The sequence below is a fragment of the Herpailurus yagouaroundi genome, unplaced genomic scaffold, assembly GCF_014898765.1.
Source record: "Herpailurus yagouaroundi ecotype Mexico unplaced genomic scaffold, PumYag 189, whole genome shotgun sequence".
Taxonomy (NCBI): domain Eukaryota; kingdom Metazoa; phylum Chordata; class Mammalia; order Carnivora; family Felidae; genus Herpailurus; species Herpailurus yagouaroundi.
Window position 1 is genome coordinate 5,667,511 of NW_024412420.1, and position 17,618 is coordinate 5,685,128.

Sequence of the window (17,618 nt, forward strand, 5' to 3'; positions counted from 1 at the left end):
CCTGCTTCCTCCGGGAATTCTCAATGAATTTCTCATGAGTGCAAATCTCTTCCTTGGGGTCCAGCCCCTGTAACGGTTGGTTCTCCTGTAACACTTGGTTCTCAGGAACTCCTACTCTCCCTTCCCTTCCAGCTGCAGAAGGTAAGTTTAGAAGTGGTTCTTATTTCCAAAGGGTCTTATATCAACATGGAAAAACAAAACAAAACAAAACAAAACAACCCAGAGACATGTGTGGTAGTAGTAGGGACAGGTAAGAAGAGATATAAATATGAGAATACTATGATAATTTTAGGACATTTCATGAAACAAGCCTTGTACAAATACCTGTGCCTCCCAATGACCCACCCAGCTCAAACATCCTATTAGCCTTCTGCAGACTTTGTCCTGGCTCCTCTGTGTTCTTAGAGCTCTTACAACTATTTATGTCTTCACGTTGGTGGTTATTTCCTTAGGTATCTACTTCCTACTCTGGGCAGGTAACCCTGTAGGGACAGGGATCCTTCCTTACTCTTTGAATCCTTGGCAGCAAATAATAGGAGTTCAATAAATGTTGGCTAAATGAATGGATGGGTGATTTCACTAGTCATTATTTTCTTTGGGCTCCAAGATCATTTTTTGAAGATACGTCCATTTTTATTTTTCAAGATGGAACAGGAAGGTATGTGAATCCCTGAATCTTGGAAGAGGAGCAAACTCTCAGAACTCAGAATGGGGGTCCTGAAAGCTTCTTCTCCTCAGCATGGCAGACAGTGATGTGCATGGATTCTCCAGACTGGCCTGATTGGGCCCTCTCTCCTGTTAACACAATTCCCGCAGTCTCAGCTTCCTGATAGATCATTAGATGGAGCAAAGCAATGAGTGTCACCATTAGAATTACGCAGGGCTGCCTCCCCTGCTGCCACCAGCATCAGCATCCTCAGGGTTCACCACCAAGGCTGCCAACAGGGCACACACTCGTCACTGGAGCAGGGACAATAGGGCAGCTATTGATTTGTTATCATTACCTTCAAGCTGAGCCCTCAGCGTGGCTTGGCAACGTCTCCAGGGAACTCCAGGGGAAGCTTGCTCTACCAATCCAGCCAATGACTATTTCACTTGTCTGCTCTCCTCCGATCTCCTGTTCATCCTACAATCTCCCTTTTTCCTCCTCACTCTTTGTGGATGCCCCTCCTCACATTTCATAAAGGAATTAGGAACTCCCAAAGGGTCCACACATCTCCTGATCTCTGAACTCTTACTCTGCTCCTTTCCTTTAGTTACAGAGGAGAGCACAGCCAGGCCCTACATAGATTCTGGATGTCATCCCTTTGTCCCTCTTCAGGAGCCATTACTAATTCCTGCTTTCTCTTGCATGTCCAAATCCAGCCCCCCACCCCGCCCGCCACCCCTTTCTCCTGGATAACATTCCCTGTATTCAAGCAGGCTCTGTTAGCATCTTCATAAGACAAAAAACAAAACCAGGCTCCCTTGAAACCACTATCTATAAAGGTAGAGTGGAAGTCTACTTTTATTCTTCTTCACAGTCAAAATTCTAGAAATAGTTCTCCAAAGCCTGCTATCTCCACTATACATTTACTCCTCAACCTCTCCCAACAGTCCTCTGAAAGCAGCAGCTCTGGCTACTGTGACAGATAAGAGTCATCTATACACATTATACATTGAAAAGCAGTTCGCAGTCAACCTCTGGAGAAATGATGGTGGTGTGGACAAGGGGGGGGGGTACAATGAAGGGGACTTGAGAAGGGGATTAAGTCAGAATACGTTTTGAGGGTGTGGTCAAATGCATTTATTGAAAGACTGGATAAATAATGTAAGAAAAAGAGGAGTCCATGACATTCTAGGCAGCTCTGTTGGAAGATGATGCTGTCATTTACTGAAACATGGGAGACTACACAGGGCACAAGGTTGTTTCCCTTCAGTACTACAAGCTCTGTGAGAGTAGTTGCTATTTCTCACATATTTATTATTTCTCAAACACCCAACCCAGTGGGCTCTTACTTATTTGTTTAGTGAATAAATCTTAATATATAATGGTATTAGTCTCAGGATATTTTCAGCTGGAAGTAATGGAAAACTTTGACTCAAATTAGTTTAAAGCATGAACAGTTGATTATCTCACAAAACAGGGAGAGCAAGCTCTGGGCCTGATTCATCGCTGCATCTCTGCTCTGTGGACCTCAGCCTCAGACTCCTCCTTAGGCTGATGTGTGGCAGTTTCCAGAGTCACATCCAACCCAACCACAGGAGAAAGAGGCGGTGTCTTTCTCCCTGTCTCTCTTTATCCCTCTCCTTCTTTCTTTTTCTGTGTCCCCCATCCCTCTGTCTATCTCAAGAGTGAGAAAACTTCCCCCCCCCCCCCCACTACTCTGGTTGTTTTATGGGGCAAATCAGGCCCCAGGCAATCAGGCAAAGGAAGCACCTTTAAGTCACTGGGGCCCTAGTCTGAAGCTGGGGTGGGGCCTGCTTGCCTCAGGCACCTGGCTGCAATATGGTTAGGAGGATACCTGAACCAAGTCTGGATTTTGTTGGAAAGGAAGAAGAGGGAAATTGGAACCTGTATGAAACCAATGTTGTCAATGCTGACAAAATGCCTTATAATAATGATGAAATTGTAGGCTTATGAGAAGTTATGTGAATTCTGAAAGTGTTAAAAAAAACAAAACAAGACAAAACCAAGTGCTTTGGTGATGCTTATGGAAAGTCTAGATATAACAATTATCCAGAATGTTAAATTAGTCTTGTAATTGATTATCGCTCTATAACCACATTTCCTATGAATTTGAGATAGCTTATGAAAAATAACTTCAAATTTCTTATTAAAGTTATTTAGTAAATATTTCTTGAGCACTGTGTGCAAAGACTTGAGTTAGAAATAGAAAAGGAATAAAAGTACATATACAACTTGTCCCAGTTCATCAGGAGGAAAAGAAGGCACCAAACAGTTGCTGAAGACCTGTCCTACATGTTGATGAGGTTATTACTTTTAATTCTCCTAATAGGCCTACAAAGTAGTCATATTACCTTCATCAGACATTTCTAATGGTCACCAATATCTGGTTCACCTCTTCTTCTGAGTTCATGGAAGACTGCGCTTCCCAGGTCCACTGAGGTGGGCTCTGTGACAAGAAGTCATATAGGTCACTTCTGTGTTGGGCATTAATTGCTGGTGTGAAAACTTCCACTCTCTTCTATTGCTCTAGCACCTGGAATGCCATGTGTCCACAATGGCATAGTTGCAAGATGGTGAAGCCAGCCTCCAACCTCCTGAGTCCCTGAATAACTACAAATCTGCTATGGTGTGTAATGCAAGGGAGACACTTTCTTCAGGTTCTACCACAGGGAGATTTGGTTACCACATGATAGTGCAGGATAGTTAGTTCTAACATAGATAGTTTATCCCTTTTTAAAAAAAAATTAATGTTTATTTTTGAGAGGGGGGGGAGAAAGAGAGAGAGAGAGAGCGCACATGAGTGGGGAGAGGGGCAGAGAATGATAGAGACACAGGATCCGAAGCAGACGCCAGGCTCTGAGCTGTCAGCACAGAGTTGGACATGGGGCTTGAATCTACAAACCGTGAGATCATGATTAAGTCAGATGCTTAACTGACTGAACCACCCAGGTGCCCTGATAGTTTATCCTCATATAGAAGATGAAAGTCCAGAAGAATTGGTGACTCACCCAAAGTCACCAAGAATGGCATCATCGGGCTACGAGAACACAGGCTTAGTTGGGCTCCAAAGCTTGTACCTGCTCTACCAGTGCATGCCAGCTTCCAAATTAGGTATAGTTCTTGTCACAAAACTGGTCCTTAATGAATGTTTTATCGATGATTATTATTAGTGATAACTTACATGTTTTTATTACATGTGTTTAACACCTCAGCCAAGGTTTTCAAAGATACATACCACATTTTTTTTCCCTCTCATTTAGCCCTTACAGTAAGCTCATCAGGTAGGTCTTAGTAAATTTCTCTCTGTTTGTCTGTTTCTTCCTCCTGCTAAAGAAATAATTATTGATTTTCCACGTTGAGCCAGCACAGTGTTCGCTGCTGGCTGTACCGTAGATGCTGTCTAAGGATTAGATTCAATGACTTGTCTGCGGACTTACAATAGGAAGAACTAGAATTTAATCAGAGATTGTCTGTTTTTTTTTTTTCTTTGTAAATTTTATAATGTTTTTATATCTATTTTTGAAAGAGACAGGGCATGAGTGGGGGAGGGGCAGAGAGAGAGAGAGAGAGGGAGACACAGAATCCTAAGCAGGCTCCAGGCTCTGAGCTTTCAGCACAGAGCCCAACACAGGGCTCAAATCCACAAACCGTGAGATCAGGACCTGAGCTGAAGTTGGATGCTTAACTGACTGAGCCACCTAGGTGCCCTACAGATTGTCTGTTTTTTTAAAAAAAAATTTTTTTTTCAACGTTTATTTATTTTTGGGACAGAGAGAGACAGAGCATGAACGGGGGAGGGGCAGAGAGAGAGGGAGACACAGAATCGGAAACAGGCTCCAGGCTCTGAGCCATCAGCCCAGAGCCCGACGCGGGGCTCGAACTCACAGACCGCGAGATCATGACCTGGCTAAGGTCGGACGCTTAACCGACTGCGCCACCCAGGTGCCCCAGATTGTCTGTTTTTTAAACATAGGAGTTTATAGTCTAGTAGAGGGTCAAGAGAGCTACGTAAGTATCACTAAATATAGTAGTCAAGAAGGTCAGAAAGGTGGTATAATGGTCTTATGACTGAAAGAAAAACTACTGTGCAGATTCAAGTATGGAGGGCATGATCACTCCCAGTTGGGGTTACTTTCAACGTTTTCACGGAGGCTCACCTGAACTTTGATAGGATTTGGTAGAATGGATAGGATTTGGAATGAGGACTGTGAAGTGAAAGGGCATTCCAGTGACCCAAAATATTGGAAATGCATTTGGGGGAAATATTCAGAGTGTAGTTGGCAATACTATTGGCTTTGCATTGGAGCAGTAGGTGGGTGAGATGAAAAGAAGAGGGCAGGACTATGGAAAGTTAACACAGGAAGCAGCCTCAGAGATGGACCCATTCAGGGAGGTCAAGGGTTAACTTTGGTCTGCTGGGTGTGACTGCATTAACGATTCTGAAGCTCACTGGTGCTTAGTGGGAAAGAGCCAAGGGCCCATGAACTGTGAAATTCCAAGGGCACCTTAGGAAAGGAATGGTGTCCAAAAGCCATGCATCTAGCATCTCAAATCCTGTCCAATCACCTTGATTTCACAGTCAAGGGAACTGTGATCTGAGAGGGAAAGCAACTCCTCCAAGGTCACAGGGCTCCACTTGTGACACAGCTGGAACTAGAACAAAGACCACCTGATTTTTTCTCCCGTGCCTTTTTTTCTCCACACTAGGCATCAGAATCTGGAAGACCTTAATGCATTTGGACTATTGTGTAGGTGAGAGGGAGGCTCTGCAAGATTTTCAGCATGTACATTGCACTGAAATGGCAGTGAGAGTGTACCATGCAGAGGGACATGTGGAAAGGTGGAGGCAGGGAAAGGGTTAGGTGAATTCCAGAGTAGAATAAGGAGTCGTGTAATCACACCTGAATTAGTGCGATGGAAGGGAAAAAGGATAGAGGAGCGTGACCACGATACAAGAGAAAGAATTCTTGTTGTTATTAACAATGCTGACAATGCTGTTCATAAACAGGATCAGATCACTGTTCTAGAAAGTGATGTTGAAAAGAACATTTCCCCCGAGAAAGCCCAGACTAATCCCATGTTTAAACAATCCTTGGATGTTGTATTCCAGGCTGAAGTGAGCTGTTTCTCTGAGTGCCAAATACCCATATGAAAATTAAAAAAATGAGTCCAACATCTGAATGTTTGGGCTATATGACGCCAAGCGTCCCACACAGCTGATTCAGAGGCAACAAGAGGGCATATGGTGCTGACTGCTGGCAGGGCATTTTGTAGATTCCACTAGGACTCTGAAAAGTGTCGGTATGGAGAATGCATTACCCAGACAGCACTCATTTGTATGTTTTTGGCAAATCAACTTCACCTGACAAGGAGATGAGACATAGGAGCTACCATACCTCATTCCAGTAAACTCCTGCTAAGAATAGTGAATGGTCTATATAATACTGGTCTATATCCTATAGGAAAATAGTCTATATAATAGCAAATTACAATGGCATGGAACGTTCCCTCTCTGGGTAATTTTGAAATATTTTCTAAAAAAAACATCTGTAATTATTAAGCCATGAACTTGAGAAAGCTAATACGTGATGGAACAGAAACAAACAGATCCCATGGGACTTTGAAGAAAACCTGTATTTGGGTTTACTCATCTCTAAAATGCTTAACAGACTGACAGGAACAAAGTAGGCACTTAAGCAATATTAATTTTCATTCCATTCCATGGACGCAGAATTTGAAGTTCATAAGACAATTCACGTGAGCCTCATTTCATTTGATGAAGGTCAAATTAGTTGGGCCCTGAAACATGAACAAACTTTGCCCAGTGCCACCCAACTAGCAAATGGTGAGGACCAGGTTTGAGTCTCTGCCTTTTGGCTTGAGGTCTAGTGTACTTTTCACTACACCATAATAATGAACATATTATGTATATTACCATTTCTCCTTTAGCAGGCTATAATTTTGGCAGTCCGTACTGGGTTTTATTTTCCACTGTGGCTTGTGCAATAGTTACCACCACTGAGTATTTTTAACTGACAGAACAGATTTCTATTGAGAAGCAAATTTATGCATTATCCTGAGAAATGGGCTGAATGTTGTAAGGTGAGGAGGCCCCAAGAATAACTTGGGGATCACAGAGTACTTTCAATTTGGGATCTTGGGGCACTGGTCCATTTTAAAGGAACTTGGGTACTACGTTCAAATAAAGAGGCTTTCAGAACTTCTAGATTGTTGAGAATAAGAAAGCTGTGTCTCTAATTATTTATTTCTTTTTAAATTTTAATTAACTCATTCATTTATTTGTTGATAAATGCCATTAAGCATTTATCGTGTACCAGGCACAGTGCTAGGGGCTGGAGAGAAAGAGGCCTACATAGTCCCCACCTTCAAGGAGCCCACGGTTTGGGTAGAAACAGATAAAGAAAGAATGTGTTATATGATACAGTGTGAGAACAGAGGCAGTATAGATGCACAGGATGCTATGGGATGTTGAGGATGGGCATCCGACTGAGACTAACAAGCAGGGAAGGATTCCCAGAGGATTTGCTATGTGGGCTGGGGTGTAAAACACCGTCAGAAGTTATGAGGACCTAGAAGTGCATGAGACATGATGGAGGTCTTCGCCAGCCGAAAGGTGGGAAAGCACCGGTAAATAGAGTGTGTGGCCATAATGGAGAGGAATAAAAAAATGTGGGTGGGGGGACAGATTATGAGAAGCCTCAAAGTCCAAATGTTTACTGCTTAATATACATGGGAGGTACTTTTTAAAAATATGTTTAATGTTTATTTTTGAGAGAGAGAGCATGAACACAAGCGGGGGAGGGGTAGAGAGAGAGGGAGACAGAGGATCTGAAGCAGGCTCTCTGCTGACAGTGGAAAGCCTGATGCAGGGCTTGAACTCACAAACCATGAGATCATGACCTGAGCTGAAGTCCAATGCTTAACTGACTGAGCCACCCAGGTGCCCCTCACATGAGGGGTACTTTTTAGACCCAAGTCATCCCAGCTACTACTGGTGAAGGCTCATCCAAATTCTGTGATTATGTGTATAAACACCAACACACATACATCCCGCAAAACATCCGTTATGCTGATATGCTGAGTGAAGATAATAAACAAAGCTGTTTTAAGTTTCTAGATGATTTCTTCCTCAGAGATGGGAGTTGGAGCTTTCAATCGTGTAGCTTGTTTGTTTGGCTTGCCATCTAAATCCAGTGGGTTAATATTCACAGGCACTGGAAGTGAAGGAGAAGCAGGGCAGACAATGTTTGGCAGAGCTGAGTGGACAAAGTCCCATCAATGTCCAGGCCTCGGTGGCACTGAGGTGCCATCACTCCCACAAAGACATAAACAATACAGACTACCTTTAAACTTTCAGCAACAAACTACCTCTTGGGTTCCTTGGTCAGGGGAGTACATCTTTCCAAGGAAAGATAGGTATGGAGGATGAAGTCTAACGGAAGTGGAGATTGATCATGGAAGAAGACCACAAGTGTGTGTGTTGGGAAAATGCGAATCACGGGACCATAAATTCTGAGAGCTGGGAGTTTTAGGAAGCAAGTTAAAGAGTCCAGGATCCAGCCAGGGCTTTCTGCATCACTACATGAACATTGTTTACTTTATGTATTGCTCAAGGCTGGACAGAGTCAAGCCTGAACAGCGGCCAGAGTCAAAGAGAAAATCTGTATGTGTGGCGGAGGTAATATGAGTCATTTCTGCTTGGCTCTGCTCTCAGAAAAATTTCTGAAAAATTTTATTGGCAGAATTGGCATCTCAGATATAAAGTAGTTACCAGGTCTTGTTTTTAAGATTCAAATGTGTCTTTATTTCAATTTTATTTTTTTCAATATCAGAAATCTAAGCTTTATTACTGCTGCTTTTAATTTTTTCCCAAATAAATATGTATGGTATTATAGTAATACCCAATAGCAACTCTGTAGATGAGGATCAAATGTGTTTTCAAAAGAAAAATAATGGATGGGATAAAACTGTTTATCTTTGTTCTAATTAGCTCAACCAGCAAATCTGGAACATCAAAGATCTTTGCAGACTTTGCTAAACTGTTACTCCATTTTCACTAAAAAAATGCTACAGACACAATTGGGTGTCCATTGATATACACACTCATTTGATTAATTCTATAAATTAGGGTGTTTATAGCATGCAGTTATGGGCTGAATTATGTCACCCCACCCCACTCTACCAAATTCATGTGCTAAAGTCCTAACTCCCTAACCCCCAGTACTTCAGAATGTAATTGTATTTGGAGATAGAGTCTTCATTTATTTTATTTTTTTTAAGTGGGCTTCTTACCCAACAAGGGGCTCAGTGTGAGGCTTGAACTCAAAACCTTGAGATCAAGACCTGAGCTGAGATCATGAGTTGGACACTTAACCTACTGAGCCACCCAGGAGCCCCTGGAGATAAGGTCCTTAAAGAGGTAATTAAAATAGAGTCATTAGGGTAGGCCCTAATCCAATAGGACTGGTATCCTTATAAGAAGAGGAAATTTGGATACAGAGAGAAGAATGATGTGAAGACATAGGGAGAAAACGACCATTGAGAAGCCAAGGAGAGAGACCTGGAACAGACGCTCCCTAACGGCTCTCAGAAGGAACCAACCCTGCCCACATCTTGGACTTCTAGCCTCCAGAACTGTGAGACAACAAATTTCTGTCGTTGATGCTAGCCAGTCTATGGTGCTCCATTATGGCAGCCCTAGGAAATGCAACACAACATGCATATTTATTCTATCTAGATATTAGTAAGTTTATAGCATGAACATTTATTTTCTGCCATCTGTTCCTTTTCAGTTTGGCCTCAGCATTCGGATTTCTTTGAGGAGAATGACCTCTCCTCATTTTATGCATTCTAGATAGGACTGTAAATAAGATATTTGGGGGGCAGGGTGGACATGTGACCTAAATTAGGCCAATGAAACTCTCTCCTGGGACTTTGACTCTCAAGAGGAACTAGGATGAAAATGACACTAGAAGCTTATTCATGGTGCTGACAACTGCCTGCTAAATAGTGTCTGCTACACAAATCAGTGTTGTTGCCAGCGCCCTGCTTTTTTGTAAGTATGGTTGTCTGGCATTCTCATGGATTCTAAGAGCTGCCCCACATTTTCTAATAAACTGTTTTATCTTAGATTAGAAAGATGATATTTTATATAGCTTGCAAGCAATTATTTTTAATCCTGTTCGTGCCATTTTTTTCTATTGAAATCTAAAAGAAAATTTACTAATTTTTTTTTATTTAAAACCCTTTCCTTGCTTAATTCTCTTTTATCCTCCCATGTAGGTTTTAGGCATTCATCATTCAATAAATGTGCACTGAGCACCTATTATGTGTCAGATATTGCACTGGGTGTTTTCATCAAACTGGGAGTTGGAAGTTGTTTTGTGTAATGTGGGGTATTATCGAATATTTAGAAATTAGATATTTCACATGTTATTAAACTGCATTTATGTAGAGTCTATATACATTTATATCAACAGCATAAATTAAGTAGGTGGAAAACCCCATCTAAACTTGGGGAATTTTATATCAGCAAGTGTTTTGCATCTGCTGTGTACAAAGATCCGTATCAGGTAATAAGGGGGGGGGGGTTCAAAAAAAAAGATAAAGATTTCCCAGCCTAAAGGCACTTACTAGGGGCTCCTCAGATATATTTAACAGTTAACAAATAGGAACACGTTCTATAGTGAATACCAAACCTTAAGAAAATGAGAAAAATCCATCTGAATCCTCTGACAATGCTACCACAGGAGAATTTGTTGTGTTCACACCATGTTACATACTTTAATGTCAGATCTCATTTAATACTCATAGCCAACCTGTGAGCTGGGCACTGTTATCATCCCATTTTACTCGGATAGAAACTGAGACCAAATGAGGTTAGAAAACTTTCCTGGAGCACCCCCTTGCATCCTTCATAATTTTTCAATTTGCACACAAATCTCTAATTCTAGAGGCCAAAGATATCCCCTTATCCTCCCAAAACAGTCAACAAAACAGAACAATTTAATATGCCAACATTCAAGGAGCTGGAGTTAGGACCTGTGCATCCTTGCCACTGTCTCCTGTCCTCTCCTGGATTTAGAACTTTGTTTGATTTGATAATTGTGTCCTCACATCCAGGCTATCACAACTATTTCATGTCGAAACTCTGGGAGTGTGAGCTTTGCCCCAAATTCATTTCTAAGCCTAGGGGCATGAGCTTTGGTAACAGACTACCAAGGCTAGAATTTCAAAATAAATCAATATGCATCTTCTATGGAATTCACTGCAATGGGAGTTTGTATTTATCATTACTTGGCTCCTAGACTCATTTAAGAGAGGCCAACTGGCAGCTCCCATCTCTTATAAAAGTTTCCAGAAGACAAAACATGAAAGTTCTGTTTCATTTTTTCCTGGGATTCTTTTATCTTGTGTGAGCATCAGTAATCAAAGTGGCATTTACTAGCTTGGCAAATGAAGAAACCTTTACTTTCCCACAAGCTCAGTTGTAGGTATCAGGCTCTCCTAAAGTTTCCATAGCAAATAGCCAGCTGAGTGTGCAAAAGGAAGAAAGACAGAAAGGCAAAGCAACAAAGAAATACAGAAAGAAACAAGGAAAGACAGAAACAAAGAGACAGAGAAAGAGAAGAAAAAAAGAAAGAAAAAGAAAGAAAGAGAACAGAGGAAAAGAAAAGAGAAAAGAAGAAAGAAGAAGAAAAAGAAGAAAGAAGAAAGAAATCTGCAAGGAAAAAAATAGTATAACAAGGACCACACTGATCCTACATTAGTTTTCTAGTGACTTGCAGAGTTTGTAATTTTTATCATTTACCTTTCTCTCCACTACACCAATTCCTAGGGGAGGGTTCATTTTTTATTCATTCTGAAAGTTTACCATCAATCATCCTCTTAAAGAGCTTGCCAGAAACTTGGACAGAGCCTCATAATAAAATTGCACAGACAGAGGACTAATTGATTTCTATAAATAATGTTTAGCTGTAAAGATATGAAAGGTGGTTAGAACCACATGTATTAATCTCCCTTTTGCTCCATCTGTGTCTGCAAAAGCAGACTGTACCTTGACAAAGTACCCTGACTATTTTGCCCTGCAAACACACAGCAGGAGATTAACACCAGATGGCCCACCCCTCCCATTTCCTTGCCCTGCCCTCCGCCCCGCCCCCACCTCCTCTGGCCAAATCCTCTAATTACTCCTCCCCTCTGGTCCCCACTTTATATCCCATAATTTTAAAATTCACTTTCCATTACCATCCCTGCACTGACAGCATGCCGAGCTGACAGTCCCCCATTTCTCTCCACCCTTCCACCTTTCTGTACAATAAACAAAAACACAACCCAAACCTCAAACACAAAAGCTTTTCATCAGACTGCAAGACTAACAGTGTTCAGGAAAAACAGTAACTACCGGTGCTAAAGAATTATTAATGTGTGTGTCTTGGAAAGAGGGGGATTAGAGAGGACTCACGCTGGAGGACACTCTCAGGCACTACTAGCTTTAATCACATGGCACCAAAATACCCAGCATTTACTACTTGTCAACATCATATAAAATGGGAACAAAATTATATCTGGGGAAATAAATGCTGGCTGGACAAAGATAATGCTATAAATCTCATGTTGCTGGAAGAATGTTGAAAACCCGCAGAAGCCCCATCTGCTCAGGCCAACTGTGATAGGCTGAAATAAAAAGTGAACTAGAGACAGGGCAGGGCTGTGTGATAGATGCCCAATTCCAAATTATGAACATTAGGTGGTTACATCGCAAAGACTGATTCATAGGGGCGCCATCTTAACTGGTTGGGTCAATCAGCTGGTTCCAATCCCAACTAAACACAACACAAAATGTCATACTTAGCATCGAATATCATTTTTCTGGCTACAGATTAAATACAAAATGAATGATTACTTTCACTTGGGAGACAGGAAAATTGTCACACTAGACAGAATTCGATGAAATTGGCCCATTTCTTCCTCTTCTTCTTCTTCTTTTTTTTTTTTTTTTTTTTCTTCTCTTTTCCTGGCCTGGATTGCTCCTAGATGATGGTAGATATTTTCCATAAATAAGAGTGCTAGGGAGTCTTTTTTGATGGGGCAACACAAATGACTAGATTGATTCAAATAAAGTAATTCTACATCAGTCTAATTCTGAGAGCATTAACTATTCCTGATGATTATCATACTTGAAATATGGTCATAATTTTAAAAGCTTTCACAGATACTTTCCTTTTCTGTAGCTTTTCATGTGAGGCAGCTCAAACTTTCTCAAAGCTTTTCTTTTAGGGGGAAAATGCATGCTGTGTTTCGTAATTTTAAGTCTCCGTAAAGTTAACCACACTTGTAAAAAATCACTTATTTTTAGCGTGGGCTCCTTCTGTAGCATTCCCTTCGTCTCCACACGCTGGTTAGTTGTCTGTCTTCACCCCCTTGCCCTGGCCTGCTCACGTCAGCCTAGCAGTTCCTTCTTTCAATGGCAAGTACTAAGAAGGCAGGGGCTGTTGTAGCCCCACTTGCTTTGCCTGGAGCTCCCAGTGACTTCATGAAGGCTACCAGCTCTGCTACCAGCCTACAGTGTTTGGGATCTGCTGGCCGTTTTGTTATACAGCCATCCCCTGCTTTTCCAAAGTTTGCTTTATGCCGCTTTGCTTTTACCAAAGACCTGCATCAGTACCTGTTTTTGCTAACTGAAAGAAATCCAAAGAAGACTTTTGCTTTTACCAAAAGATGGAGAAAGGCATATACAGCATTTAGCATCTGTTTCGCAGCAGGCCGTTATGGAGGCAGCGTGCACCTCGAGCAGCCCCACCAAGCTCCTTCCCCAGGAACCATACTCACTCAGCCTTTCGGCATCAAGTGCCGTAACTTTGAACTGTGTCTGAGAGCGTGAGCTCTTTATCTTGATTTATTTTGTGTATCTGTTAACAAGATGTGTCCCAAGGTATCAGAAAAGCTTAAGAAAAATTATTTTGGGGATCTGGGACAGTGCAAAAAATGTCCCATATAATTGAATGCTAATTGCTTCTTTGCTTTATGCCATTTAGGCTCACAAAAGGTTTTGTAGGGATGCTCTGCTTTTGGATAGCTGGGGAAACCTGTAGTTTCATTAGCCACTTCTGCAATGGCCCTAATCTCATCTAAGCACTGGAGTGGAAGAAGATATCGGAAGGGAATGGTTGATTGGACATAAGGAAGTTTTTTCTTCCTTTTCTTTTTAAAAAGGTCTTGGGTAGGGAGGGCCCATGTTGGAACTGGGCCATTATGCTACTTGATTTCATAATTATTGACCTGGTTCTAGGAATTAGGAATTAGACAAGATAGCCCTTGAGGTGTATGTGAGGGGAGCTGCTTGGTCTGTGAGTTAGTGAGTGTGTCAGGACACTGTATGGCTGATCCAAGCCCTGAGTCCATGATGTTCAAATGACTGAAGCATTTCGAGCAAGCAAAAAATTAGCACATCTGTTCATTGGATCAGTGGAAGGAGCCTACTGAGCTCTGAAACACCATGGCCGATCGGTCTGGTGAATTATTTAGCATTTCCAAAAGCTAGGGTGTTCTCCATGTAGGCTGGTTGGAAAGTTAAAAGTGCCAAGAAATACATGGTACTGTATTTATATTACCTGGAGTTGAAGAACTGTGTAACCCAGTTTCCACCGCTTACGGCAACAACTGAAGTCTGAAACCAAGAGTCAAGAGGAATACCTAAGCATGAAGGTCAAACTCGGATTCCACACATCTAACCAAGTGAAGCAATCACTGCTTTCTGACCAGTAGGTTCACACTTATAAATGTACCCTCAAACACAAGATTAAAACCTTGAAGTAGGTAAATCATCATGTGTTGGGACCAAATGCATCAGAGTCCTAGTAGAAGGATCCACCTAAGTACATCAGTAGGAACTTGGAGGTCAAAGAGAATGAAGTCAATCTATGGCCTTCCTGAGTGCCAGGCAAAGAAAGAGTCTCTGAGAAGACACCATAGTCCCAATGGAGACCTAAAGTCTTGAGAAGAAGGAGGACCCTCCAAGTAGCCTTAAGATGTTTGAGCCATGGTGTCTGAGAATAAGCAAGCAGAGTCATAGTCATGGTCATAGTCATGGGAGTATGAGGTGATGTGCCCTGGGGTCTGCCTACTCCCTGGTAGATGTCTCCCAGACAGTCCAGTTCAGTGCACATTCAAGCTGAGGTGGTCAAATAAACCTTCTGCATCTGCCTGTCTCCTGAGCTGTTGAGCTTCCTCCTCACCTCAGGTTTAGATAGCTGTCTTTGTGGTTTGAAATAGCTAAGGGCAAAGGTTTAGGTCCTTTCCCCCCATCTATGCCCCTTTGGCCAGAGTCCTCATCCTCCCTCTTTGCCACCTTCCCTAGGCGACCAGTGCTCCTATGCTGGATACCAGTGGCCCAAGGTCACTTGCTATATTATTCCACCAGGACCATGCCCTCCCCAAGAGACTCTCTTAGTTGTGCTATTTGGGAGACCTGGAGATGGTGTCCCCTTCCTAGCTGATGATACATAAGCTAAATACAGTAAAGCCATTCCAATTAGGGGAGCAGAATGGTGTAGGACTAAAACTGGCAAACTTTGTAGAAGAGCCAGTAAATAAATATTTTAGCCTTTACAGGCCATGCAAGCTTGGTTGCAAAAGCTCATCTCTGCTGACCTGGTGCTAAAGCAGCCATAGTCAGTTTGCAAAAGAATGAATATGGCTGTGTTCCAATAAAATGTTCTCTATTAAAATAGGGGACAAGTTGGATCTGGCTTATGGGGCCTTAGCTTGCTGACCCCTGGCATAGAAGAAAGAACACTACATGCGAATAAAGACCTGGCCCCCAGTCACAGCCCTAACCTTCACCACGTGCATGACTTCAGGCAAGTCACTTCTTCCTTTCTCACCACTCACTCCTCCCAAAGGAAGCATGTTATAGAGAGGGTGACATGTGAGACTGGCCATGTGCCTGACATCTTCAGTTGTCTTGCTCATCAATGGAGTTGTTGATGGCCAACAAAGCACAGGCCACACAATTTGTTTTACAGGAAGGGTTATCACTGTGAGCATCTGCCATGAAATAACATACATACTCTCCTTTCTTCTTCATAGCACACCAAGGTAGGTAATATGTTCCCTCTTTAACAGATGAGGAAACAGAGATCAGGGATGTTAAATGACTTGCCCAAGCCACCTAATGACCACGTTACCAGGTCAAAATTCAAATCCAGGTCTGTCTAACCATACCCAAATTTCCTTTTCACCATGTAGCCTTCTGTGTAGGCAGTTTAGTTTTCAATCCCTTCATGCTAACCATTTTTCAGATGTTATCTCTGATGTGCTGTTCACTCCGCAGTTGCTGGAGTGATCAGATATTGTCACTTCCAGGTGCAAATCTGCCCATTGGCTTCCCATCACACGTTGGATAGAATAAAGCCATTCCAATTAAGTGAGCACAACAGCATAGATCCCAAATCCTTCCCACATCTTATGAGGCCACTATGGTCTCTGCTATCTTGCTCCACCCTCTCTGACCTTTCTTCTCTGCCTCACTTACTCTGTTCCAGCCCCACACACTTTGCTTTGCCTTACACACGTCAAGCAGACTCCCACGTCAAGATTTTCACCATTGTGGCTCTCCAGCCTGAAACACTATGCTCTGTGGATCAGAATGGCTCATCCCCTCACTTAATTGATGCCTCAGCTTAAATGTCACCTCCTCAAAAAGAACCTTCCTGACCACCCTATCCATAAAAGCACCACTAATCACTCTGTCTCCTGATGGTACTTTTGTTTTCATTGTAGCTCCTATCACACTAGCCAATAATCACATTTACCTTTTTTCTTCTTCTCTCTTGCCTTGTGAAGGCAAGGGATTTGTCTTGTTCACTGATAAATGTCATCTAATCTCATAGGCTTTCAATGGCTATCTACTGATTGTTGAATAAATGAGAGAAAATATTGGAATGAGGCAAGAGTGTGACTGGCTCAGAGCCAGTTGATCACCACTCTGAGGGCAGTGTTTCAAATCTATCAGCAGTGTGAAATTTTGTCCTTTAATCCCCTTCTAGGAAGCACAGCTTGCTTGCCTTTGGCAGAACAACAAAAAATTTAGGGTACTACGGTGTCTCATCCTTAGAAAGTATGTAATACAGGAGAGGTGCCACCAAACTGGGAAAGATTAGTCTCACAACTGAATGGCAGAGGTCATCGAAGGTCCAAGGTTTTCCACCTGCCAGCCGCCAAGCCACTTGTTGTTCCACCTCCTCCATCATCTGCACCATCCTTTTCTTCAGGGGCTGTTCCTGACCAGACTGCCACCACTGCTAAATCCTCTTCTCACCAGGCTTAAGGGCAGCATGAAAACCTCAGGTGCACTTTTGGTGGGAAAACACCATTCTTATCCAAACACTGTCACTTAATGGGTGGAGAAACCAAGAGCCAGAGAACTGAAATAGCTTAGCTAAGGTCCTGCTGCTTATTAATGTCACTTGTGAGTCTATAGCCTGAGTTTCCTGATCACAAAATTGGTCCTAGCTCCACACTGCATGCAAAATGTTAGAAGTACACAATCTGTAACATCCCAGGCTGCTCACTGAAGAATCAATTCAATTCTACATAGATGGAGCATCCAATATGGCTGGTCCCATAATTGCTGGGAGTCTGGGGGTGCAACAATGAAAACACTAGAGTCCCTGTCCCCAAAGAGTTTACTGGAAGTCTGAACACAGAATGAAAGAAATTGGAATTTTTGGGTGCATTTAAATGTTGATTAATAGGTGAATGCAGTAATCAGTTGAATCTCAAAGAGATTCTTAAAGCACCTTCCAAAGCTTCCTCAGTTATGCTTAGGCCTCCCTCTGCATATGATTCTTAAAAAGAGAGAGAGAGGGAGGAAGAGAGAGGAAGAGAGAGAGGGGAAGGGAGAGGAAAGGAAAAGAAAGGAAAG

At 42.3% G+C, this 17,618-nt stretch overlaps 1 protein-coding gene across 1 annotated transcript in view; it reads right to left on the reverse strand.

Moving 5' to 3' along the window:
- The window catches only part of ANKFN1 (ankyrin repeat and fibronectin type III domain containing 1), a 303,330-nt gene that overhangs the window by 284,561 nt on the left and 1,151 nt on the right, over positions 1–17,618 (reverse strand). The gene's annotated exons all lie outside the window — the stretch shown is intronic.